We start from the raw sequence: 27,557 nt of genomic DNA on the forward strand, positions 1-27,557 counted from the left end.
CCCTTCCCAAAAGGTCCAGAAGCAGACATGGTGAGGTCAGACTTAACTCGGTTTCCCTTGGCTCCATCAGTGAGATACAGTTGGCAGACCACCTGGGTGGGCCACCCCATTACCGTGCATTGGCAAATTACTTAATCCCTGTGGGCTTCAATTTTTTGTTATCTGTGAAAAGGGGACTAAATAGGAATGTGAAATGGTACTGCCACTTTGGAAAACAGTCTGGCAGTTCCTCAAAAAGATAAACGTAGAGTTACTAGTTGGCCCAGCAGTTCCACTCCCAGGAATATACCCGATAAATGAAAACATATGTCTGTACAAAACCTTGTATGTGAATGTTCACAGCAGTATTATTCACAATAGCCAAGAGTGGAAATAGCTCAAACAGCCATCAGTTGATGAATGGATAAACGAAATGTGGTATATACATGCAATGGAATATTATTGGCTATAAAAATGAAGGACTGATACATGCCACAATATGGATGAATCTTGAAAACATGGTAAGTGAAAGAAACTGGCCACAAAATACTACATTTTATATGATTCCAGTTATTTGAAATGTCCAGAATAGGGAATTTTTTAGAGACAGAAAATAGATTAGTGCTGTCCTAGGGCTGGGGCAAACGAGAAATAGTTGAGGGTGATAGGTAAAGGATACAAGACTTCTTTTGGGGGTGATGAAAATGTTCCAAGATTCATTGTGGTGACAGTTTCACAACTCTGTTGAGTATGCTAGGAAACCGTTGAGTTATACACTTTTTTTTTGAGATGGAGTCTTACTCTGTCGCCCAGGCTGGAGTGCAGTGGCGCAATCTCGGCTCACTGCAACTTCTGCCTCCCAGGTTCAAGCAATTCTTGTGTCTCAGTCACCTGAGTACAGGTGTCAGCCACCACACCCAGCCGAGTTAGGAGCTTTAAATGGGTTAATTGTATGGTATGTGAGTTATATAGCTCAATAAAACTGTTATCAAAAAAATAAAATAATGTTGTTTTTTTTTTTTCGAGATGGAGTTTCACTCTTGTTGCCCAGGCTGGAGTGCAATGGTGCAACCTGGGCTCATGCAACCTCCGCCTCCGGGGTTCAAGTGATTCTCCTGCCTCAGCCTCCCAAGTAGCTGGGATTACAGGCGTGAGCCACCACACCTGGCTAATTTTGTATTTTTAGTAGAGACGGGGGTTTCTCCATGTTGGTCAGGCTGGTCTCAAACGCCTGACCTCAGGTGATCCACCCGCCTCGGCCTCCCAAAGTCCTGAGATTATAGGCATGAGCCACCGCGCCTGGCCAAAATAAAATAAAATTTAGTAAAAGCAGAGAGGGCTAAAATTGTCAGCACATAAGGAAATATGATGACTAAATGTAATGTGATAGATGGGATTCTGAAATAGAAAAAGAACAATCCTAGCACTTTGGGAGTCCAAAGCAAACAGATCACTTGAGGTCAGGAGTTTGCGACCAGCCTGGCCAACATGGTGAAACCCCATCTCTACAAAAAAACACCAAAAAAAGTTAACCAGGTGTGGTGGTGGACACCTGTAATCCCAGCTACTTGGGAGGCTGAGGCACGAGAATTGCCTGAACCCAGGAGACCGAGGTTGCAGTGAGCCGAGATCATGCCACTGCACTCCAACCTGGGCAACAGAGTGAGACTCTGTCTCAAAAAAAAGAAAAAAAAAAGGACATTAGGGGAAAACTAAGGAAATTTGAATAAATTATAAACTTCAGTTGATAACAAAGTGTCAATATTAGTTCATAAGATGACTATTCTATCATAAAATGTTTATTAATAAAAGGGGGTTTAATATTAGGATTAAATGAGTTAATTCCTTGCAACTGCTTGGCACACAGTGTTCAACATGTGTTAGCTATTAATACTTTAGTGTTGTTATCATCATCAGAATCTTCACTATTACATCTACTGTTGGATGACTAGGTAATAATGTGGTGATCTCTGTAACTTCTCAGATCTGAAGCTTGAGTAGGCCGATTCTGTCAGTTGTTGATATTTCACTAACTACCCTGTGGCTCACACCTATAATCCCAGCACTTTGGGAGGCTGAGGTGGGTAGATCACCTGAGGTCAGGAGTTTGAGACCAGCCTGATCAACATGGCGAAACCCTGTCCCTACTAAAAATACAAAAATTAGCCAGGCATGGTATGCCTGTAGTCCCAGTTACTTGGGAGGCTGAAGGAGAATTGTTTGAATCCAGGAGACAGGGGTTGCAGTGAGCTGAGATCGCACCACTGCACTCCAGCCTGGGCAGCAGAGCAAGACTTCTTCTCAGAAAACAACAACAACAACAACAAACTACCTTGACACTCAGTAACCTGAAACACCAATCATTTATTATCACTCACGCATCTGTAGACCCGCTGAAGTTTCAGCAGGGCTCGGCTGGGCGACTGGCCCCTCCCTGCAGGTCTCAGGCCAGCTGTGGTAGCTGTGCTTTGTGTGTTCCTGATCATCCCTGAACCAGTGGCCTACCAGGGCTTGTTCTGCTCATGGTGAGAACCGTGAAGTGTCAAAGAGAAACTATAAATTCCAGAGGCTCCTCAGGCCTGACTTGGAGCAGACATCCTATCATTCTGCCTTTTTCTGTTGGCTAAAGCAAGTCATGAGGCCCAACCCAAAAGTTGAGGGATAGAGAAATATATGCTATCCCTTTAGTGGGACACACTTTCAAGTCACATAGCAACGGGCATTGATGCAGTAACACCATTCTTCACATTGATGTGTTCTGTTTACCTCCCAGAGGCAAGGTTGTCAGTGAGCACAAAGGTTAACTGCAGGTTTTTACTGGCTAGTTCTTTCAGGGTATAATGTGGATATCATCTATACAGACTTAGTACTTGAAGCTTGAGAGAGCATGCAGAGGGGAAATCATATAGCGAAGAAGGCGTGAGCCTTGGAGTTCTGGAATTTCTTTTCTTAATTTTTTTTTTTTTTTTTTTTTTAGAGACAGAGTCTTGCTCTGTCACTCAGGGTGGAGTATAGTGGCATGATCATGGTTCATTGTTACGTCTAACTCTGGGGCTCAAGCAATCCTACCACCTCTGCCTCCTGATTAACTGGGACTACAGATGCGTGCTAACACACATCAGGCTAATTTTTTAGAAAACATTTTGTAGAGATGGGGGTCTCACTATGTTGCCCAGGTTTAAACTCCTAGACTCAAACAATCCTCTTATTTCAGCTTCCCAAAGTGCTGGGATTACAGGCATGAGCCACTGTGCCCAGCCAAATTCTTTCTTTATTCAACAAACATATATTGTATATCTCCTATATACAAAACACTTTAGATTAACTGCAAGTTGTAATTAGGTTCAAAAGCAAAAAGAGAATTTTTCAAAGGAGACAAAATGACCACCCAAAGTGGTAAAAGACAATTAGGTGAGAATGAAAACTCTAAGAGTAACAGGTTTCAAGAGAGAAAGTAATTACCGGCAGCTGAGAGGCCAAAGAGGGCAGGAATTGAGATAGACCTGGGGGTCCCGGAGATCACATGACCGTAAGTTGTGCTTATGGAAGTCAGATAAATCAAAGAAGCAAGAACCTAAAGTGCTTATAATTCAGAAGTCTCAGAACACACGTCATCCTGTACTTTTCTGAAGAAACTGTACTACTGTCAAGGAGATGTTTTCATTGATTTTTTTTTTTGGGAATGGGTGGCATGTCATTCTAATGTGGCCACCTTGCTGTTTGGAATAAGCATCTTAGTTGATTAACCCACTGAGCTCATTAGCCTCTAGGGCCTGCTATCAGAATCACAGCTGTTGGTGTTGTGTTTGTTTTTAGTAATTTTGATTGGTGTGCAAATCAGTTAGTAGCTAATTTGGTGATGAAGAATGTGAGGGGTAGAGGCGTAATTTCTGCTCTCAGCTCCCCAAGATGATGGACAAGTTTGAACTAATTGATGTTTTTGGTGCTTGTAATATGCACTTAAAAGCCAAGGCTTTACGTGAGTTTCCCATTAAGAAAGAAAATAGCTGAATTTTCCCACCTGCATTGCCAATGTAGTTTGCCTGGGCCTGAAGCACTACAGGAACAAAGCCATTCTGGGCTCCCAGACAGACAAGACCAGCCCTCTTGTCCTGTAGTACAGGGTGGGAAGTGCCTGGTTGTGGTCTGAGTAGCATTCAGTTGTGGGGACTGCGTATTTTTTTTTTTTTTTTTTGAGATGGAGTCTCGCTCTATCTCCCAGGCTGGAGTGCAGTGGCCGGATCTCAGCTCACTGCAAGCTCCGCCTCCCGGGTTTACGCCATTCTCTTGCCTCAGCCTCCCGAGTAGCTGGGACTACAGGCACCCGCCACCTCGCCCGGCTAATTTTTTTGTATTTTTAGTAGAGATGGGGTTTCACCGTGTTCGCCAGGATGGTCTCGATCTCCTGACCTCGTGATCCGCCCGTCTCGGCCTCCCAAAGTGCTGGGATTACAGGCTTGAGCCACCGCGCCCGGCCGGGACTGCGTATTTTTAAAGTTTTCCTTTTCTGAGCTGCCTAAATGGCTCCATGTGGAAATTATAGTATACTTTTTGCTTAATTTATTGATATTTTATATTTCTTTTATAAATTCTTACCAACTTTACAGTCTAGGTGGAGAGCAGAAGAGAATAAAATACAGCAATTCATTCAACAGCTATATATTGATTCCGGACTTAGAAATTTCTGCATCTATATTATCTATCACAGCAATCTGAGAACTAAATACCCTAGGAGTTAAATTTAATTTTAGGAAAAACTGTGTGTATCTCTGTTTATTCTTACTGGGAAGCAGTGGTTGACTTAGTCATTCTAGCAGCTTCTCCCAGGCACTCAATAACAGCTTCTTCAGAATTATGTATAAAGTCGCCGAGTTCTGGTTACCCTACAGAGTTTACAGATAGAGAACTTAATCTTATACAGACAAAGATAAATGTCTCCCCTTTTGTATTCCTTGTATATTCTTTCTTCACTGTTTTTATCATCATTATTATACAAGTAATACATTCTCAATGTTTTTAAAAAATTTCAACAAGAATGAAGTATATAAGGTGAAAGGCAGAAGCCTTTCTCTTTTCCAAAATGGGAGTTAGAATATGTCCTTGAAGTCTGGGCTCAGTGACTCATGCCTGTAATCCCAACACTTTGGGAGGCTGAGGTGGCAGGATTGCTTGAGCTTAAGAGTTCGAGACCAGCCTAGGCAACATTGTGGGACCTTGTCTCCACACACACAAAAATAAAAATCAGCTAGGTGTGTTCGTGTGCACCTGTAGTCCCAACTATTTAGGAGGCTTAGGTGGGAGGATCACTTGAGCCCAGGAGGTTGAGGCTGCAGTGAGTCATGATTGCACCACTGCACTCCATCCTAGGTGACAGAGTGACACTTCATCTCAAAAAGAAAATTTAAAAAGGATACATCCTTGAGATTCCCATAGTGTACATTAGATGTTTGGGCATTTTTTCACATTTTAGTTTTGAAATGGATGTTCAATAATGAATATGATAAATAAGTGATATTTTTCAGTAAGACATTATAGCCAGATTCTTTCTTTTTTTCTTTTTTTGAGATGGACTTTCTTTCTCGTTACCCAGGCTGGAGTGCAATGGTGTGATCTCGGCTCACTGCAACCTCCACCTCCTGGGTTCAAGCAATTCTCCTGCCCCAGCCTCCCAAGTAGCTGGGACTACAGGTGCCCATCACCATGTTCGGCTAATTTTTTTGTAATTTTAGTAGACACGAGGTTTCACCATGTTGGCCAGGTTGGTCTCAAACTTCTGACCTCAGGTGATCTGCCCGCCTCAGACTCCTGAAGTTCTGGGATTACAGGCGTGAGCCACCGTGCCCTGCCTATAGCCAGATTATTTCTATACTGTAGATCTGTTCATATGTCCTCTCAGTCACTTTCAATTATTTAAAGGGTATTTTGAAAGCAACAGATGCATTTTGGGGACCCAAGTGGTCCCTCTCAGTGTCAAAAGGATCTTTGGATAAAACTACCAGCCTTCTTTTAAAAGGAAAAAAAAAAAAAACAACTGGGCTCTGGGCCAACCATGGGAGGTGAAAGCATGCCAGTGTGTAGAGTGAAGAGATCTAGCCATCTTGACGTGCCCAAACAAATCACACTAGCTCTTCCACCCTCTTCCTTTCAGAGAAGAGCTTTCGTTTCTGGCAAAAGAGCTGAGCAGAGGGAAGGCAAAAGCCCGGAAGGGGGAAGGTAGATACAAGATGAAATTGTTTTCACAGAGTTTCAAATTGAGCAGGATTACAAGTCTTAACTTGTCAGGAACTGAATCTCTATCTCATTCTCAGATTTCTACCTCAAATAAAATACGTTGAGAAACCATTAACTGAAAATAATTCTGTCCCTTGAAGGATCATCTAATTGGACCTGGCATGGAAATTTGGAATGCAGTCCTGCGAAGTTTATCATCTCCATTTATGTCCTGGAAAAGGGAAGATTTCTTTTATATCCTGACCTGGTTTCTGTACCACTTAATTAACAAATAAGCATTCAGAGAATGTCTCTCCTATATGCTCTCTCAGTAAATTCTCTAAGTAGTTCTGGGAAGTAGACATTATCTCCATTTTTAAAACTTCTTATTTGAGATGTAATTTACATACCTAAAATTCACCCAATTAAAACGTGCAAGTCAATGGTTTCTAGTGTATTTAAAGAGTTGTGCAACCATCACCACTATCTAATTTTAAAACATTTTTAGCATTTCATACTCATCAAAAGTCACTTTCCCTTGCTCACTCCCCCCAACCCCTGGCAACCACTGATCTACTTTTTAATCTCTGGATTCGCATATGCTGGACATTTCGTATAAATGGAATTATACAATATGCGGTCTTTTTTGTCTGGCTCCTTTCACTTTAGTGTAAAGTTTTTAAAGTTTGAGGTTTCCTTTTTATGACTTCATTCGTTTTTATGACTGACTAATATTCCATGGTATTGCTTAGCCATGTTTGATTTATCCGGCTCATTAATTGGTGGACAATTGGGTTGTTTCCACCTTTTGGCTATTATGATGAGATTGGGCACGTTCAGGGTGCTATCACCGTAGACTTGGCTATTATGAATAGTGTTGTTAGGAACATTTGTGTACAAGTTTTTGTGTGAACATATGCTTTCATTTCCCCTGGGTATATACGTATACCTAGGAGTGGAATTGCTGGGTCATATAGTAAGCCTATGTTTAGCCTTTTGAGGAACTGCTGAACTATTTTCCAAAGCAGATATACCATTTTACCTCCTTACCAGCAATGTATGAGTGTTCCGATTTTTCCACAGCTTTGCCAATACTTGTTATGGTCTGTTTTTTTTGTCAAAGCTGTCGAGGCAAAATAAAATATAAAGGTGAATCTCTATATTTAAAACATATTATTTGAAAAGCAGGAATTGTAATTTGGTGCATACACGCAGACCTAGTGGTCTTCCATATGTCTGAAGAACACTGAGAAGGTTGGCGGTTTTGTAAACAGGAGAATTGTTACATATCGTTCTGGAGAAAGATCATTGGGACTAGTAAAGTTTTGGAGATCTGGCAAGCTCTGATTAATGAGTGACAGCAGTGGGTAAAATAAGTCTTAGAGTCACAGTAAGTTTGTTTCAGTAGCTATTCGATAAAACTGGCTTTAGGCTACATCAGGCAGTTTCAAAAGCCAGGCCTGCAGGGAATTATATTTTTGCAGCAATGTTATGTGCCCTGTGTTTTTTTTCCCTGGTCTCTCAACTCCATTTTAGTTGGATACGACAGGCATGACCCAATTCTTATGATCCACTCTCACATTTTCCCCTTTTGATTGAGATCTCTTTTTAAAAGCCTTGCCGATTAACTACTTATAAGTTAGCTTAGTTGTCCCTTGGAGCTAGGATGGCTGTTCTGGTTATCTCTGTCCCACATCAGCGGGGAAGTATGGGGGCTTATGTCAGGGACCTGGGGCCACATTTGAGTAGCAGAGTCCAGAAGGAAAAGTGTTCCTAGGGTACATTGTTCTAGAGTCAGTTATCAAGTTCTATCTTAACAGTTCTATAAGCATTAGCAATCATCTCAAAGGACTGGGTTAACATTATTTTGTTGGGAGAGCTGGCATTATAAAGATTAAACAATCAGTAAGAGCAAAGCTGGCCAGTCATGGTGGCTCACACCTGTAACCCCAACACTTTGGGAGGCTGAGGCAGGAGGTTCTCTTGAGCCCAGGAGGTCAAGGCTGCAGTGAGTTATGATCATACCACTGCATTCCAGCCTGGGTGACAGAATGAGACCCTGTCTCAAAAAACAAACAAACAAACAAAAAGTAACAACAACAACAACAACAAAAAAGCCTAAAAGTTATAATATAAAAAATAACACCAATATAATAATTTTAGTTTGTAAAATGCTTTTGAACTAAGAGTCCAAGACTAAGGGCAACAAACTAAACAAATTAAAAGACCATAGTGGTTAGCCAGGCGTGGTGGCGGGCGCCTGTAATCCCAGCTACTCGGGAGGCTAAGGTAGGAGAATCACTTGAACCCGGGAGGCGGAAGATGCAGTGAGCCAAAATAGCACCATTGCACTCCAGCCTGGGAGACAAGAGTAAGACTTCGTCTCAAAAACAAAAACAAAAACCATAGTGGAAACTGGGTGAGACCTGTAGTTGTCATTAAGTAGTATGGTGTTATGACTTGCTTGAATTAAACAGAAAATTGCCAACTTTAGAAAACGGACCACCAGCAAATTTGAACAGTAAGTTGTGTAAGGGATATTGTCTAAGTTTTCCGCTAGGTGGACTAAAAGGATTTTTTTTTCTTTTTTTTTTTGCCATAAAGCATGGATATTTTATTCTAGGAAACGGAAAAAACAAAACAAAACAGGGAACACATTTTTCCACATACCATTCCAATTTAACTGACATTAATTCAGAAAAGCTAGAGCAGATATGCATGCGCATATGTATAAATATGTATATGTATATACACACACGTACATATTTTCGGATTTTAATTTCATTGGTGTTCATATCTTGATTACATGATTTTTAAAATAATTATTTGCAACTTCACACATCTCATAGTTGTCTATGCAGTCTCTCTTTGCAGTCTGCTGTAGTTTCTAGTGTGTTGTACATGTCTACATCTCCTGGGTGGGACTGCCTATGATTCATGAGCTTGAGGTCAGGCATAAACTGTGTAGCACCTGAGCTGGATTCTGATTTAGTCTGACTACAGGGATTTTTTAAAAAATATAATTAATTTCCCTTCCTCCCTCCATTCCTCCCTTCCTTCTTTGCTTCCTTCTTTCTTTCCTTTGTTTCCTTTTCTCCCTTCCTTCCTTCCTTCCTTCCTTCCTTCCTTCCTTCCTTCCTTCCTTCCTTCCTTCCTTCCTTCCTTCCTTCTTTTTCTTCTTTCTTTTCTTTCTTTCCTTTCTTTTTCTTTTCTTTTTCCTTTCTTTTCTTTTCTTTCTCTCTTCTCTTCTCTTTTCGTTTTTCTTTTCTTTTCTTGACAGGGTCTCACTGTGTCACCAAGGCTGGTCTCAAACTCCTGGGCTCAAACTACCCCCCACATCAGCCTCCCAAAGTGTTGGGATTACAGACATGAGCCACCACGCCTAGTCCTAAAAGGATTTTTTAGGTCAGATTTTGTCAGGTTATCACTAACAGTTATTGACTATGAAATTTTCATTACAGCATCTTATCAAATGAAAAGAGGAGCATTAAAGGAAGTAAGGGTCTCATGATGATGTGGAGTTTTGTTTTGACATCTTAGGAAAAGCTGTTTGCAGCCTGGACAATGTCCACTTCTCATCCTAGTTTGTAGTTTGAATGTCACTGGTTAGGGCACTGGACCATTTGGTGAACTTTCTATGTGGCCTATACATCAAGCCAACAGCCACAAAACTTGTTCATAAAAATTTCTCAAGTTTTAGTTTATAGGGCTTTAGGAACAGAGCAATTCCCGTTTTAGTAATTTTATGGAAGAAACTTGGATTGTAGGAACTTGGGAGATTTTAGGACCTAGACTACTCAAAAATAGATAACAATAACTTGAAAACAATGTACACAGTTATATTCTAATAATAGGTATATTATAGCTTTCTTTTGGGAACATAATTTATTTTTTACATTGAAAAGTAAAATATTTCCTATTGAAATATAGGAATCTCACATTTAAATGATCTTGCAGCTAGGAAGCCAAACCAAGGCAGACTTTACATTTATTTATAGACTTAAAGTTTCTGGGCCTGCCAGAAAGTGACAGTTTTATTTACTTACTATAAGGCTGGGAACCCTTGAAGTCAGGCATTTTATGTGTATTTTTAAATATGACATTTTAGTCAAAGCCTTGGTAATATAACTAACATTTAAGAACAGAATTTTATTGGGTTTATGTAAATAACCATATTGTCCTAAGAATATTTAGAAATAGTTTTTGAATTTTGGAGGGATTAAGTAAGGAAAAGAAAAAACATGTTTTTATCTTTGTTTACAAAAGTACACTTTATCAACTTGTTGGAAATGATACATAGCTTAAGAGAAAAATTTTTTTAAAGGGGGAAACAAAATATTTGCATAAAGTAACAATGTTTTAAATAAAAGTCATAAAACATTATTTACTTAATCTCATAATTAACTCCTGTTTGATCTCTATTAGTAGTTTTATGAATCTATCAGATTTTTTATTAGAGTCTTGGAAATTTGTATTGAGTCTATTGATTTTAAAGTTATCAGAGCTGGTCATGGTGGCTCAAACCTGTAATCCCAGCATGTTGGGAGGCCGAGGTGGGTGGATCACTTGCGGTCAGGAGTTCAAGACAGCCTAGCCAATATGGTGAAAACCCCATCTCTTCCAAAAAATACAAAAATTAGCCAGGCACGGTGGTGCATTCCTGTAGTCCAAACTACTCGGGAAGCTGAGGTGGGAGAAGCACTTGAACCTGGGAGGTGGAAGCTGCAGTGAGCCAAGATTGCACCACTGCACTTCAGCCTGGGTGACAGAGCAAGACTGTCTCTGAGGGGGAAAAAAAAAGACAGCTTAGGTTTGATTTTGGGGAAGTTTCTCAAAGATGTTAAAAAGCTGAAAACGTTTGATGAAAACAGAATTACAGTTGGGCATGGTGGCATGTGCCTGTAGTTCCAGCCACTTGGGAGGCTGAAGTGGGAGGATTTCTTGAGCCCAGGAGTTTGAGGCCAACCTGGGCAACATAGGAAGAACCCCCTGCCCCACCATCTCTTAGAAAGAAAGGGGAAAAAAAACCCCAGAATTACAGGTTATTGTAAAATTATAGCCATTTATTTAACCAGCGTGATAATCAAAAGACTTTAAAAGTAATGTAGAGGCTGGGCGTGGTGGCTCAAGCCTGTAATCCCAGCGCTTTGGGAGGCCGAAACGGGCGGATCACGAGGTCAGGAGATCGAGACCATCCTGGCTAACGCGGTGAAACCCCGTCTCTACTAAAAAATACAAAAAACTAGCCGGGCGAGGTGGCGGGTACCTGTAGTCCCAGCTGAGGCAGGAGAATGGCGTAAACCTAGGAGACGGAGCTTGCAGTGAGCTGAGATCCGGTCACTGCACTCCAGCCTGGGCAACAGAGCGAGACTCCGTCTCCAAAAAAAAAAAAAAAAAAAAAAGTAATGTAGAGCCGGGCACAGTGGTTCACGCCTGTAATCCCAGCACTTTGAGAGGCCAAGGCAGGTGGATCACCTGAGATAAGGAGTTCGAGACGAGCCTGGCCAACATGGCGAAACCCCATCTCTACTAAAAATTCAAAAGTTAGCCAGACGTGGTAGCAGATTCCTGTAATCCTAGCTACTTGGGAAGCTGAGTCAGGAGAATCTCTTGAACCCAGGAGGCGGAGGTTGCAGTGAGCCGAGATCATGCGACTGCACTCCATTCTGGGCGACAAGAACAACACTCCATCTCAAAAAAAAAAATTTAAAAAGTTACATGGTTGTTAAAACCTTAACCCTTTTAAAGCTCAGTTTTTTTAAAGTCATCAAAAACATAATAAAGGCAATGCAGAAAATCATCATAGTAAAATGTAAAGTCTTTTTCTTTACCAAAAAGGTAAAGAAAAACCTCTTACAGTGTGATTGTTTTTTCTAAAGGGAACCTCATTTAGATAACCTGGAAGTCAAAGCTGGTGAAAAGATTATTTGAATTTAATCTGACATAGGAAGAATGGGTCTAGGTTATAAGAGTAACAATTTAGATGCATCAAGGAAAGTGAGGAATACAGAATCAAATTATATTAGAGGAAAACATTGCTTTTTTAGGCCATTAAAATAAACGTTTTAGTGTCAGGCCATAACGGCAGATTTAGAACTGGAGAAAAAGTTCAGGAGCTGATGACAAAGTTGAAGGAGAGAGTTATCATCTCAGGACTTTTTAAGGGGAGAAAATGCTAAATGCAGTGATGTATGACCTATGAATCCCATATAGCAAGATACTGCAGAAGTTGAGCCTCTGAAATATGAATCTGAGAAATTTTATTTCATTTATTTAATTTTTGTTTGTTTGTTTGTTTGAGACAGGGTCTGACCCTGACACCCAGGCTGGAGTGCAGTGGCATAATGTCAGCTCACTGGAACCTCCACCTCCTGGAGTGCAAGCAGTCCTCCCACCTTAGCCTCCCGAGTAGCTGGGACTACAGGCATATGCCGCCACACCCAGCTAATTTTTGTGTTTTTTGTAGAGACAGGGTTTTGCCATGTTGCCCAGACTGGTTTCAAACTCCTGGGCTCAAGTAATCAGCCTGCCTTGGTCTCCCAAAGTGCTGGGATTACAGGGTAAGCCACTATGCCCGGCCTTACTTATATTTATATTCTTATTTTTTATTCCTTTTTTTTCTTTTTGTTCTTTATTTTATTTTATTTTATTATTATTTTTATTTTTTGAGACAGGGTCTCACTTTGTCACCCAGGCTGGAGTGCAGTGGCATGATCAAAGCTCACTGCAACCTGAATCTGAGAATTTTTTTTTTTTTGAGATGGAGTCTCACTCTGTCACCCAGGCTGGAGTGCAGTGGCGCAATCTCAGCTCACTGCAAGCTCTGCCTTCCGGGTTCACGCCATTCTCCTGCCTCAGCTTCCCGAGTGGCTGGGACTACAGGTGCCCGCCACCACGCCCAGCTAATTTTTTGTGTTTTTTAGTACAGACGGGGTTTCACCATGTTAGCCAGGATGGTCTCAATCTCCTGACCTCGTGATCTGCCTTCCTCAGCCTCCCAAAGTGCTGGGATTACAGGTGTGAGCCACCGTGCCTGGCCAAAAGATTTTTTTTTTTTAAACAGTGTCTGTGAAATATTGTCTTGGTCTCAATTTTTTGCCCTTGAAGATAAGAATCTCCTCATTCCTTTTAGTATAGGAAGGGGTCTTTTATATGAGAATTTTATTTTTCGCTTTTAAGAAACAGCATGAAGGTCAAAATAATATTTTTAAAAATATCTGCTAGTGCTAGTTTGTACATGTTTTTTACTTAAGTAGTCAGTATGCCAGCCTCGCTGAGGAGTTTTGGAAAAAGAGAGTTAGCTTAGAGCAAGAGAGAAAGAAGGAATTCTAAGAAGGCGAGGGGCAAGCTCCAAAGCAGAGAGTCTCAACTAACTTTGAGATAGTATTTTATAGCTAGTCAGTCTTTGAGTCCGGGTTGGATTTTGTTTTTTTAGCCTCAAGATATCCCTTGAGATATGAGTCTTATTTGGAATGTATGATTTTATTGCCATGGTCTTTTAGTTTAGTTTTAAGAACAACAGACTGCATGATCCCTATAATGTTTGAACATGTTACCAGCTGGAATCTCAAAATATATCTTGGCATGCCTTTGAACTTTGAGAGCCCATTTGTAATTAAACTTATCTAGGTGACTCGGTTTAATGTTGAATATACAAAAGCCAATTAAATGCAAGTGTTGAATATGCAAAAGCCAAATAAACGCAAGTGCTGATGGAAAATAAAGCATGTATTTACCAAGAGGACGATAAGCTGCCTTTCCCAACTGAAGCAAAAAGGAAAAATCCTTCACCCAGGCCTCAACCTGGAGGAAAAATATCTCTTCACTCAGACCTCACAGCTGAGGTCTGCCAGGAGGAAAAGAATCCTCCCCAATAGGAGATCTCCCAACCAGAGAGAGACCTCCCTCCAAACAAGAGGAGGAAAGACCCTTCTCTAACCAAATCCCAAACAAAACAGAACTTTACCCAAATCAGGAGTGCCATCGAGGAGACTCACCAGGGAACACCTAGGTAACTCGTGAAAGAGAGGATGCTCAAAGGCCCTCCATGTGAGTACTTTATGTCATAGTTCTAAGGGCCAATGATTTTTCCCAAGGTGAGTCAGCTTTGGAATCCCACTTCTGACACCAAGTATGTCAAAATCAAATAAAATATAAGGACAAATCTCTAAATTTAAAACATTTTTGCAGAAGCAGGAATTGCAACACAGGGCATACACAGACAGGGTGGTCTTCCATATGTCTGAAGAACAAAGAGAAGTTTAGAGGTTTGGCCAGGCACAGTGGCTCACGCCTGAGGCAGGCAGATCACTTGAGTTCAGGAGTTCGAGACCAACCTGGCTAACATGGTAAACCCCATCTCTACTAAAAATACAAAAATTAGCCCAGTGTAGTGGTACACACCTGTAATCCCAGCTACTCTGGAGGCAGGAGAATCACTTGAACCCAGGAGGTGGAAGTTGCAGTGAGCCGAGATCAGGCCACTGTACTCCAGCCTAGGTGATAGGGCGAGACTCTGTCTCAAAAAAAAAAAAAAAAAAAGAGGAAGAAGTTTGGGGATTTTATAAAAAGGAGAAATGTAACATATTGTTCTGGAAAGAAAGTTCATTGGCACCTAGTAAAGTTTTGGGCAGCTGACAAACTCTGAGGAGTGACAGTGGTGGGTAAAACTAGTCTTTGAGTTGCAGCAAGTTTGTTTTAGTAGCTATGAGATAAAACTGGTTTTAGGTTACTTTTTTAAATTTCTTTTTTCTTTTTCTTTTTTTATTTCTTGGTTTTAGGTCACAGTAGGCAGTTTCAGCAGCCGGGCTTGTAGAGAATCATACTTTTGGAGCAGTGTTATGTGCACTGCACACTTTGTTTCCCTGGCCTCTCAACTCTTAGTTGAGTATGACAAGAATGACTGAATTTGTATGTTCAGCTTTCACATAGCCACCCTAATGGGTGTGAAGTGGTATCTCATTGTGATTTGATTTGTACTTCTCTCATGACTGGTGATGTTTAGGGTCTTTTTTTGAGTTCATTGCCCATTTGTAAATCTTCATTAGAGAAGTGTCTATTCAGATCCTTTGCCTTTTTTTTTTTTTTTTTTTTTTGATATGGAGTCTCATCTGTTGCCCAGGCTGGATTGCAGCAGCATGATCTTGGCTCACTGCAACCTCCACCTCCCAGGTTCAAGCGATTCTCCTGCCCCAGCCTCCTGAGTTTACAGATGCCTGTCACCATGCCCAGTTAATTTTTGTATTTTTAGTACAGACAGGGTTTTCCCATGTTGGCCAGGCTGGTCTCGAACTCCTGACCTCAGATGATCCCCCTCACCTTGGCCTCCCAAAATGCTAGGACGTGAGCCACCACGTCCAGCTTCTTTGCCCATTTTTAATTTTATTTTCCTTTTTATCATTGAGTTATAATAGTTCTTTATATATTCTGGAGAAAAGCCCTTTATCAGATACATGATTTGCAGGTGTTTTCTGCCATCCCGTGGATTGTCTTTTCTCTTACATAATGGTGTCATTTGAAACACAGAAGTTTTTACTTTCGATGAAGTCTAATTTCTCTTTCTCCTTTTTTTTTTTCTTTTAAGACAGGGTGTTGCTCTCACCCAAGTTGGTGTGTAGTGGTTTGATCTTGGCTCACTGCAGCCTTGATCTCCCCAGGCTCACTACAGCCTTAACCTCCCACCTCAGCCTCCCAAGTAACAAGTAGCCAGGACTACAGGTACACACCACCATGCCCAGCTAATTTTTGTATTTCTTGTAGAGACAAGATTTTGCCATGTTGCCCAGTCTGGTCTCGAACTCCTGGGGTCAAGTAATCTGCCTGCATCAGCCTCCCAAAATGCTGAGATTACAGGTGTAAGCCACTGCACCCCACCTAATTTCTCTTTCATTGCTTGCACTTTTTATATCATTTCTAACAAATCATTGCCTAGCCCAAGATAATGAAGATTTATTTCTGTGTTTACTTCCAAGAGTTGTACAGATTTTACTCTTACATTTAGGTCTGTGATCCATTTTGGGCTAATTTTTGGTTGTGATGTGAGATATCCCCATTTTATAGGTGAAAATTCTGAGGCCTACATGAGTTAAGTTCCTTTTTCAAGATTACATAGCAAATAATTTGAACCATGTTCTTGGCCTCTTAATCTTAATCTTAATCTTATTTTCCCCCCAGTATACTAGGTTACTTCTCTAGAACTTTCAAATGATGATAGAAATTGGTGATGTTGTATCTTTAAAATTTAAAGGCCAGGCGCAGTGGCTTACGCCTGTAATCCCAGCATTTTGGGAGGCCGAGGCGGGCAGATCACAAGGTCAAGAGATCAAGACCATCCTGGCCAACCATGGCCAACATGGTGAAACCCTGTCTCTACTAAAATTACAAAAATTAGCCAGGCATGGTGGCGTGTGCCTGTAATCCCAGCTACTCTGGAAGCTGAAGAAAGAGAATTGCTTGAACCAGGGAGTCAGAGGTTGTGGTAAGCCAAGATTGTGCCACTGCACTCCAGCCTGGAGACAGAGTGAGACTCCATTTAAAAAAAAAAAAAAAAAAAAAAAAAAAAGATAAAATAAAATAAAAAGATGTATTATGATTGTCAATAATATTTATTAAAATTAAATAATGCTAAGCCAGGCGCGGTGGCTCACGCCTGTAATCCCAGCACTTTGGGAGACTGAGGCAGGTGGATCACAATGTCAGGAGATCGAGACCATCCTGGCTAACACAGTGAAACCCCATCTCTACTAAAAAAAATACAAAAAATTAGCCAGGTGTGGTGGCGGGCGCCTGTAGTCCCAGCTACTTTAGAGGCTGATGCAGGAGAATGGCGTGAACCTGGGAGGCAGAGCTTGCAGTGAGCTGAGATCACACCACTGCACTCCAGACTGGGAGACAGAGCGAGACTCCGTCTCAAAAAAAAAAAAAAAAAAAAAAATTAAATAATGCTTAATTATCTAGAAAGCTTTGATTCTGTCAACAAGCATGAAATATAATAAGACTAGATATTATAACCTATCTTTTATATATATATATGTATGTGATGCCTCCTTTCCCTCTCCCAAGCCAGAGATTGCATTTCAAAGCCCACAACACTTGAGTTTTACACTAGCTTCATTTTTGGAATATCTGTCCAGTGGTTTCCTCCATCAATCAAAGATTGATACATGCAAATTTGCATCAGAGTATTTAACAGTTTAGTACTCATATGTAAGTAAAAGATGAACTGGCTACTTCACTGTTAGCTATTTTCACTTTCCAAGATTGCCTTGGATGTAAAGAGAAATGACAGTAAGTAATTATTGTCATTTATTATGACAAGTTAGCATTTATTGACTATCTATGTGCTAATCACAGTGACCATGCAAGTTACGAATTATTCTCCCCATTTTACAGTTGAGGGAACTGAGGCTTAAGGATGTTAAGTAACTGGCCCAAAGTGATTCAGATACCTCATGACAACATCAAGTTTTGGATTTGTGCCTCTGGCTCTGAAGTCTACATTTTTGCCACAGGGAAAAATAATCAATCATAGTGCCCTCATTCTTTCTGTTCCCAAGATGGAAGGGCTGAGTTTCCTAGGGGTCTTAAGTATAGGAGAACCAGGCCTACCTTTGGAAGATTGTTTCACTACATATCAACCCTGTTTATAACTTAACAATATGCTGACCTCATGCTTGGTTTTTGTTTTATTTTTGCTAACTTGGCAATGTGTCGAGAGTTAATTTTTAATCAATCTCTGTGTGTATCTTTGAAACATCTTTCACGTGGACTGTGAGTATGTATTACCTCACACACTGCCCACCCCTCTTCCTGCGGACAATCATTAGTGTTTCAGCATTGAGAGTATCAGCATTGTTTTAGGAGCATTAGGAAAGAGGCTTCAGAAATCAATCCTGGGTGGCCAGGTGCAGTGGCTCACGTCTGTAATCCCAGCACTTTGGGAGGCCAAGGTGGGCAGATCACCTGAGGTCGGGAGTTCGAGACCAGCCTGACCAACATGGAGAAACCCCGTCTCTACTAAATATACAAAATTAACCAGGTGTGGTGGCGCATGCCTGTAATCCCAGCTACTTGGGAGGCTGAGGCAGGAGAATCACTTGAACCTGGGAGGGGCAGGTTGTGGTAAGCCGAGATCGAGCCATCACACTCTAGTGTGGGCAACAAGAGTGAAACTCCGTCTCAAAAAAAAAAAAAAAAAAGAGAGAGAGAAAGAAAGAAACCTTGGGATTTATCCAGTTTACTGAGAGCGTGAATTAAGTAAGCACATAGCTTTCTGTATAGAACTTTTGAGATCTGTTGTATTTCTGGTGCCAATAAATGGCATTTAAAAATAGCTTATTTTGGCCAGGCATGGTGGCTCACACCTGTAATCCCAGCACTTTGGGAGACCGAGGCAGGCAGATCACTAGAGGTCAGGAGTTTCAGACCAGCCTGGCCAACGTGGTGAAACTTTGTCTCTTCTAAAAAGACAAAAATTAGCTGGACCTGATTGCCAGTGCCTGTAATCCCAGTTACTTGGGACGCTGAGGCAGGAGAATCGCTTGAACCTGGGAAGCGGAGGTTGCAGTGAGCCGAGATTGCACCATTGCACTCTAGCTTGGGAGACGAGTGAATCTCTGTCTCAAAGGAAAAAAAAAAAAAAGCTTACTTTAAAATAATACAAATTATGAGGATGTGAAGAAACTGGAACCCTCCTATGTTGCCAGTAGAAATGTAAAATGGTATTGTTGCTTTGAAAAATAGTCTGGCCATTTTCAAAAGGTTGAACATGGTTATCATGTGACCTATCAGTTCCACTCCTAGGTATATACCCATGAGAAATGAAAACATATGTCCACATAAAAGTTTATATTTATATATAGAGAGGCATTATTTATAATAGCTGAAAAATTGAAACATAAATATTAATATCTATCACCTGAGGAATAGATTCATAACATCTGATATATGTACACAGTGGAATATTATTTGGCAATAAAAAGGAATGAAGTATTGATTCATACTGCAACATAGATGAATTTGAAAATATGGTAAGGGAGGCCGGATGCGGTGGCTCATGCCTGTAATCCCAGCACTTTGGGAGGCCGAGGAAGGTGGATCACAATGTCAGGAGATCGAGACCATCGTGGCTAACACGGTGAAACCTTGTCTCTACTAAAAATACAAAAAAAATTAGCCAGGCGTGATGGCAGGTGCCGTTAGTCCCAGCTATTTGGGAGGCTGAGGCAGGAGAATGGCGTGAACCCGGGAGGCAGAGCTTGCAGTGAGCCGAGATTGCACCACTGCACTCCAGCCTGGGTGACAGAGCGAGACTCCGTCTCAAAAAATATATATATATATGGTAAGGAAAAGAAGCCAGACACAACAGGCCATGTATTGTATGATCCCTATATGTATGAAATATCCAAAACAGACAAATGTATAAATTCAGAAAGTAGAGTAATAGTTGTCAGAGGATGCAGGGGATGGAGGAATGGGGAGTGACTGATAATGGATATGAGGTTTCTCTATGAGGAGATGAAAATGTTTTGGAATTAGATAGTGGTGATTATTGTACAACCTGGTAAATATACTAAAACTAACTGAATTGTACACTTAAAAAAATTGAAGGCCACGTGTGGTGGCTCATGCCTATAATCCCAACACTTTGGGAGGCCGAGGCAAGTGGATCACCTGAGGTCAGGAGTTCGAAACCAGCCTGGTCCTACATGGTGAGACTCCATCTCTACTAAAAATACAAAATTAGCTGGGCATAGTAGTGGGTTTCTATAATCCCAGCTACTCAGGAGGCTGAGGCAGGAGAATCGCTTGAACCTGGGAGGTGGAGGTTGCAGTGAGCCGAGATCGTGCCACTGCACTCCAGCCTGGGTGACAGAACGAGACTGTCTCAAAAAAAAATTTAGGACGGGTGTGGTGGCTCGCACCTATAGTCCCAGCACGTTGGGAGGCTGAGGTGGGTGGATCATGAGTTCAGGAGTTCAAGACCAGCCTGGCCAACATGGTGAAACCCCATCTCTACTAAAAATACTAAAATTAGCCAGGCGTGGTGGCGGGCATCTGTAATCCCAGCTGTTCAGGAGGCTGAGGCAGGAGAATCGCTTGAGCCTGGGAGGTGGGGGTTGCAGTGAGCCGAGATGGCACCATTACACTCCAGCCTGGGCAACAGAGCAAGACTCCGTCTCAAAAAAAAAAAAAAAAAAAAGTAAATTAAAAAAAGTAAAAAATAACTTTAAAAACTCAGAACAGTACTGTTGTTTTTTATGAAGCTCTCAGGACTGTGAAAGATGAGTGGGCACGATTTAGACACTCAAATGAGTGTGAGGGGATTAAAGCTGAGGGAAAAGCAAAGGTAGGAAGATGTTCAAGAGTGGGGTCAGACTAGGTGCTGTGGCTGCACTTTGGGAGGTCGAGGTGGGCGATCACTTAAGCCCAGTAGTTTAAGACCAGCCTGGGTAACATGGCAAAACTCTGTCTCTATAAAAATTTTAGAAATTAGTCAGGTGTGGTGGCGCATGCCTGTAGTCCCAGCTACTCTGGAGGCTGAGGTGGGAGAATCACTTGAGCTCAAGAGGTCAAGACTGCAGCAAGCTGTGATCGTACAACTGCATTCTAGCCTGGGTGACAGAGACCCTGTCTCAAAAAAAAAAAATGTAGGGGGTTGCAAATATAAAGTATAATGGAAGGGAAGCAGTTCAGGTTGTTAGTGGAGCAAAATGGGCATGAAGGCAAGGGATAGGAGTCAGTATCTTCATCTCCCGTTTTTCAGAAAAAGAAACCAAGGCTAGGAGGTTATTGCTTGGCCAACCAGTACGTGATGGAGGCTGGATTCAACTCCAAAGCCAAGGCCCTCATTTACGCCTCTGTGCTTTCTTCCTTTCTCCATTTCACTTTCTCACCTTTGTCAAAATACCATGGCCTCCTCTTTACTCTTAATTTAGTAAAATTAAACCATGGAACCAGTGGATCATGGCATTTTTAGTGAAGCAATTAAATACTTCTTCATTTCATGATTTCTGGGGCTCCTTTAAAGTCCCTCACCTCCTATTCATATAGACTAGCTGTCACAAAGGCAGGATTCATGACCTAGAAGGCAGCGTGACTTATCTCCAGGTAAAGAGTCAGTTGCTTAAATGTCTACTTTACAAGCTATTAAGGAGGTCTAAGTACCTTCCCTGCAGAACAGCGATTTAAATTTTGCCCTGGAGCCACCTTTTCTCTAGTAAAGTTGGAATTTGAAGGCAAGTTAAGGAGGATAGAGTAGTGAGAGAGCTTGTAAGTAAAGCAGCAAGTCCCTCTTCAGACTTCTCCTTAAGTACAGCATCACACTCTCTAAGGAATCCGTGGTTTTTACTGGAGCTATATTGCGGTATCAGCTGGAGGGGCACCCTGCTTTTGCGTTTCCCTCCCCAACTAAAGAGCAAGCAGCCTATGTCACCCTTCATCTCAAATACAAATTAAAATTCCTAATCTCACCAGATGTGATTAAGATGACACTTGAAGCTGTTCACACGCTTAGTAAGCCCAATTATATTTTTTATTAACACTGACATAGTTCCTTTTGTTGCTGAATCATAACTTTAAAATTTTTAACTGACTGAAGCATCAGTTACCCCCTCTCAGGTCATGTTGAGATCTTGGCAGTGGTGGAACAGTACACTTAAATGGTGTCTGTACAGTTTGGGCAACACATTTTTAGATTTTTACATTAGGCCTTTTTGCTTCCTGACCTTGTGGTATGTCTGCTGCCCTGGAGGAGGATTGAAGGTTGGGCATGAATTGAGCCTCAGGGAATGAATCACAGACCTTGAGCTGCCAAAGACCTTGTTAGGTCATCTTTCTGTCCACCTGCTGGGACATGATTGCTAAGGTTTTTCTTTCTTAGGAGAAAGCTGTTTTAGAACCACTTTTGTCCTTTGTGTTCAACTTTTGTTTTCCACTATTGATAACCTTTAAATAGGGACAAAAAGTAAATTGTAAAATATTATCTTTGGCCACTAGGGTTTTCTTTTTGTTGTCGTTGTTAATAGCTTAAAATGTTAATTCATTCACTCAACAGATATTTTTTATTATTATTATTATTATTATTATTATTATTATTATTATTTTGTGTGTGTGAGACGGAGTCTAGCTCTGTCTCCCGAGCTGGAGTGCAGTGGCACGATCTTGGCTCACTGCAACCTGTGCCTCCCAGGTTCGAGCGATTCTCCTGCCTTGGCCTCCTGAGTAACTGGGATTACAGGCACGCACCACCATGCCCAGCTAGTTTTTTGTATTTAGTAGAGACTGGGTGTCGCCATGTTGGCCACGCTGGTCTCGAGCTCCTGACCTCAGGTGATCCACCTGCCTGGGCCTCCCAAAGTGCTGGGATTACAGGCGTGAGCCACTGCACCCACCTCAACAGATATTTATTGAGCACTACTATGTTTGAGAGTGCTGTGTGAGGTACCGCACTGAGAAAAACAGTCATGTCCTGCCTTCATGGAGTTTACAGTTGGAGAAGAGCAAATGACAAAAAATCACACAAATGTAAAACATGGTTTTGACAGGTACTCTAAAGAAAAGGTACATGATGTTCTCTCACTAACTCTATCCTCCTTAACTTGCCTTCAGATTCCAACTTTACTAGAGAAAGGGTGGCTCCAGGGCAAAATTTAAATAGCTGTGCTGTAGGGAAGATATTTACACCTCCTTAATAGCTTGTAAAGTAGACATTTAAGCAACTGACTCTACCTGGAGGTATCTCACACTGCCTTCTTGGTCATGAAACCTGCCTTTGTGACCGTCTATATGAATAGGAGAAGGACTTGAAATGAGCCCCAGAAACCATGAAATTAAGAAGTATTTAATTGCTTCACTAAACATATTTTAGGGACATTTTCCCTAACAGCGAGGGAAGGAGGCAGTAACCCATCAGCTAAAATCTGTGGGTAATTAGGAATTAACCTAGTAAAGAAGAGAAGGAGACCAGGCACAGTGACTCACGCCTGTAATTCCAGCACTTTGGGAGGCCGAGGCGGGTGGATCACTTGAGGTTAGGAGTTCGAGACCAACCTAGCCAACATGGGGAAACCTCATCTCTACTAAAAATACAAAAAAAAAAAAAGTTAGCTGAGTGTGGTGGTGCGTGCCTGTAATCCCAGCTACTTGGGAGGCTGAGGCAGGAGAATTGCTCAAACCCAGAAGGCAGAGGTTGCAGTCAGCTGAGATCGCCCCACTGTACTCCAGCCTAGGCAACAGAGCAAGACTCCATCTCAAAAAAAAAAAAAAAAAAAGGAGGAAAGAGTGTCGCAGGATGTGGAACAGCAAAGCAGCAGGACTGTGGCAGGGAGGAGCAGGAGACAAGAACTGCATGAAAGCCTGTGCCCTCCAGACCCTTAGGATCAGTGAGGAGGGGCATGGGTGAGTGGGTTTGGAGCACCAGGCAACCACTCTAACCAGATGGCTCTCCTTTTCTCTCTTTCATTAAGCCCTCTCTTAAGATTTCATGGAAAAACAAAGTTCTGCTACTCTGTAAGATTTGAGAACTCAGTCAGACCATGTACCTGCCTAGCAAGGAAGTTGTATATCACATTTCATGTGTCATGCCACACACACACCATTTCTCACCTCTTCACCACTGATGGAGAATTCAGTCTCTCCTTAAGCCTACTTTCGTGAAATGCAATGGGAATGTTTGGATATCTGTACAAATTTCTGAGCTTGGTTGTTCAACACATAGCCCTTAACCATTATGAAACACATCCTAATTGCAGATGAAGAAGGTAAAACCATGTGGCATTATTTTAGGCCAGTGGATTTTAAGTAATTTTTTAGCAGTGGAATCCATTTTCAAATGAGATCTAACATGAAGGCATCAAAAACTCAGGTGATTTTTATTTTCTTTGTGTCTTTTATATTTTTCATGTTTTCTAATATGAACATATATTGCTTTTATAATAAGAAGAGAATGTTTTTTTAAGTTACTTGGCTGTTTAGGGAAACTGAATTGCTTCATGATAACAAGATTCAGGGACTAGTACAGATTTAAACAGATGGCTTCCCTCGGTGTAGTACCCCCTGTTGACCTTTTCACAACTAGGGATTACTAAAGCACAGAGTGACCATGGCTTTTTCACTGTGAAATAATATGACAGCAGAAACCTAACTGACAGATGTTTTTCCCAAGTGGAGCTTTTCTTAATGAAATGGTTGCTTAGAAACCAGACCATAATACTTTTCTATATTTAGTTTGTAAAGTGATTCAGTTTGCAAAATTATTAAGTCAGAGAATACTAATTAGATAAAATTGAATGTATCTATTATTTGTCTTGCAATTCAGCAATCAAACGGTTAAGCTAGGAGCAGAATTGCATCCAGGATGTATCTATCCAGATGCCATTCATAACAGGGACATACAAGGAAAATGACAGCTCATAGAGCAACCCTGCTCTGCTCCTCACTGTGACTGCAGTGGCACAGTGGTGTTTGATCTTTCACTCGTACTCATTAGAAGCTGTTACTTGCAACACTTAATAAGATGCTGAGACGATCAGTTGGGTCACTGGGTCAAAAATTGTACGTGAAAATGTGAAAATAAATTCAATTTAAATTACTCAGTGAGACAACAGCATAAAGGAGAAAGATTCAGGAGTGAATATACTTGTTTAGAATGATAGAATTTATCAGTGGAAAGTCTCATATACTATTACTAATACAAAGAAACCTTAACATGCAGCATATTTGTCAGGTAGATTAAAACATTAAATCTTACATTCAAACTAGACATATTCTAAAAAAAAAAAATAGATATCTGCCTTCCACTTCTAGTAATAATGAGATAACTCAGCTAAAAATAACTATTATATAAGCCAGGCATGGTGGCTCACGCCTGTAATCCCAACACTTTGGGAGGCCCGAGGCAGGAGGATTACCTGAGGTCAGAAGATCAAGACCAGCCTGGCCAACATGGTGAAACCCCATCTCTACTAAAAATATGAAAATTAGCTGGGCATGGTGGTGGGCACCTGTAATCCCAGCTACTCGGGAAGGTGAGGCAGGAGAATTGCTTAAACTCAGGAGGGGGAGGTTGCAGTGAGCCGAGATCGCACTACTGCACTCCAGCCTGCACAATAGAGTGAGATTCCATCTCAAAAAAAAAAAATAAAAAAATAAAAATAAAAACAACTATTATATAGGGCAACATATTTAAAACACTTTAAAAGCATTAAAGAGCTCATAAGAAAACAGGGAATAACTGGCTGGTCACGGTGGCTCACGCCTGTAATTTTTTTTTTTTTTTTGAGACAAAGTCTCGCTCTGTCCCCCAGGCTGGAGTGCAGTGGCGCAATCTCGGCTCACTGCAAGCCCTGCCTCCCGGGTTCCCGCCATTCTCCTGCCTCAGCCTTCCGAGTAGCTGGGACCAGGCGCCCGCCACCGCACCTGGCTAATGTTTTGTATTTTTAGTAGAGACGGGGTTTTACCGTGTTAGCGGAGTTGGTCTTGATCTCCTGGTCTTGTGAGCCACCGCGCCTGGCCACGCCTGTAATCTTAGCACTTTGGGAGGCCGAGGCAGGTGGATCACGAGGTCAGGAGTTCAAAACCATCCTGGCCAACATGGTGAAACCCGTCTCTACTAAAAATACAAAAATTAGCTGGGCGTGGTGGCACGCCCCTGTATAACCAGCTATTTGGGAGTCTGAGGCAGGAGAATTGCCTGAACCCGGAAGGCAGAGGTTGCAGTGAGCTGAGATCAGGCCACTGCCCTCCACCCTGGCTACAGAGCGAGACTCCATCTCAACAAAAAAACGAAAAAGAAAGAGAGAGAGAGAGAGAGCGAGAGAGAGGGAGGGAGAGAGGGAGGGAGGGAGGGAGGGAGGGTGGGGGAAGAGAGAGAGAGAGAGAGAAAGAAAGAAAGAAAAGAAAGAAAAGGAAGGAAGGAAGGGAAGGAGGGAGGGAGGGAGGGAGGAAGGAAGGAAGGAAAAAGAAAAGAAAAGAAAAGAAAAAAGAAAACAGGGAATAGCCAAGCCAGCATCTAAAGAGAAAACCAGAACTCTATGAGGTGAACTAAACATAAGAACCTGCATTTACTTTGAGGGCATTTGCTTGAAATTAAGCTGTGGGTTTCATGGCCTTGAAGGATAAGTTGCAGAAATGAAAGCCCAGACCCAGTTTAAAGTAGGAATCTAATAGAAAGCCCTCCAACATTAAGCTTAGACCCTCTAGGGAATACACCTCCAGGTGCACCTTCAAGTACCTTCACCTATTCCCAAGGGTCTGGGAGTAGACTTGTCTTGACACTGAGCAGAGCAGGAGGGAATAAGGAAAGAGAACCTCTATCTGAGGCCAGGCACGGTGACTCATGCCTGTAATCCCAGCACTTTGGGAAGCCAAGGCAGTTGGATCCCCTGAGGCCAGGAGTTTGAGATTAGCCTGGTCAATATGGTGAAACCCTGACTCTACTAAGAATACAAAAATTAGCCGGGCATGGTAGCAGACACCTGTAATCCCAGCCACTCGAGAGGCTGAGGCAGGAGAATCACTTGAACTCAGGAGGCAGAGGTTACAGTGAGCCGAGATTGTGCCACTGCACTCCAGCCTGGGCGACGGAGTGAGTCTCTATCTCAAAAGAAAAAAAAGGAAAAGAAAAAGAAAACGCGTATTTGAGAGGTTACAGTCATGGAATGGACATCTTCTGCTGGCTTGCCTTATTGGGATTCAGGAAATCTCAACCAGGGAATTAGAATGTAAAATGTTTCTATAACTGTAGTGTCTGTAAGAGTCTTGCAAAAATGAAAGCATAGCTTCTATGGAAGAAGGCCCCTTCATCCTAGACCTCAAAGAATCCTCATTGTCATTTTGTATTTTTACTTTACTTTTTAAATTTTTTAACAATTAAAAAATATTTTATTGTGGTTTTATGTGTGTGTGCATGCATGTGTGTATAGCAACATAAAGTTGGCCATTTTAATTATTTAAAAATCTTTAATTCAGCTGGGCGCGGTGGCTCACGCCTGTAATCCCAGCACTTTGGGAGGCCGAGGCGGGTGGATCACAAGGTCAGAAGATCGAGACCATCCTGGCCAACATGGTGAAACCCCGTCTCTACTAAAAATACAAAAAATTAGCCGGGCGTTGTGGCAGCTGCCTGTAGTCCCAGCTACTCGAGAGGCTGAGGCAGGAGAATGGTGTCAACCCAGAGGCGGAGCTTGCAGTGAGCCGAGATCGTGCCATGCACTCCAGCCTAGGGACAGAGCGAGACTCTGTCTCAAAAAAAAAAAAAAAAAAAACTACAATTCAATGTTATTAGTTGTATTGATAATGTACAGTCATTACTATTTCTAAAACTTTCTCATCAACCCACACAGAAACTCTATAACATTAGGCAATAATTC

At 41.7% G+C, this 27,557-nt stretch overlaps 1 protein-coding gene across 1 annotated transcript in view; it reads left to right on the forward strand.

Moving 5' to 3' along the window:
- The window catches only part of TANGO6 (transport and golgi organization 6 homolog), a 252,551-nt gene that overhangs the window by 86,652 nt on the left and 138,342 nt on the right, over nt 1–27,557 (forward strand). The window lies entirely within an intron of this gene.

This window comes from Chlorocebus sabaeus, chromosome 5 (assembly GCF_047675955.1).
Source record: "Chlorocebus sabaeus isolate Y175 chromosome 5, mChlSab1.0.hap1, whole genome shotgun sequence".
NCBI classification, from domain to species: Eukaryota; Metazoa; Chordata; class Mammalia; order Primates; family Cercopithecidae; genus Chlorocebus; species Chlorocebus sabaeus.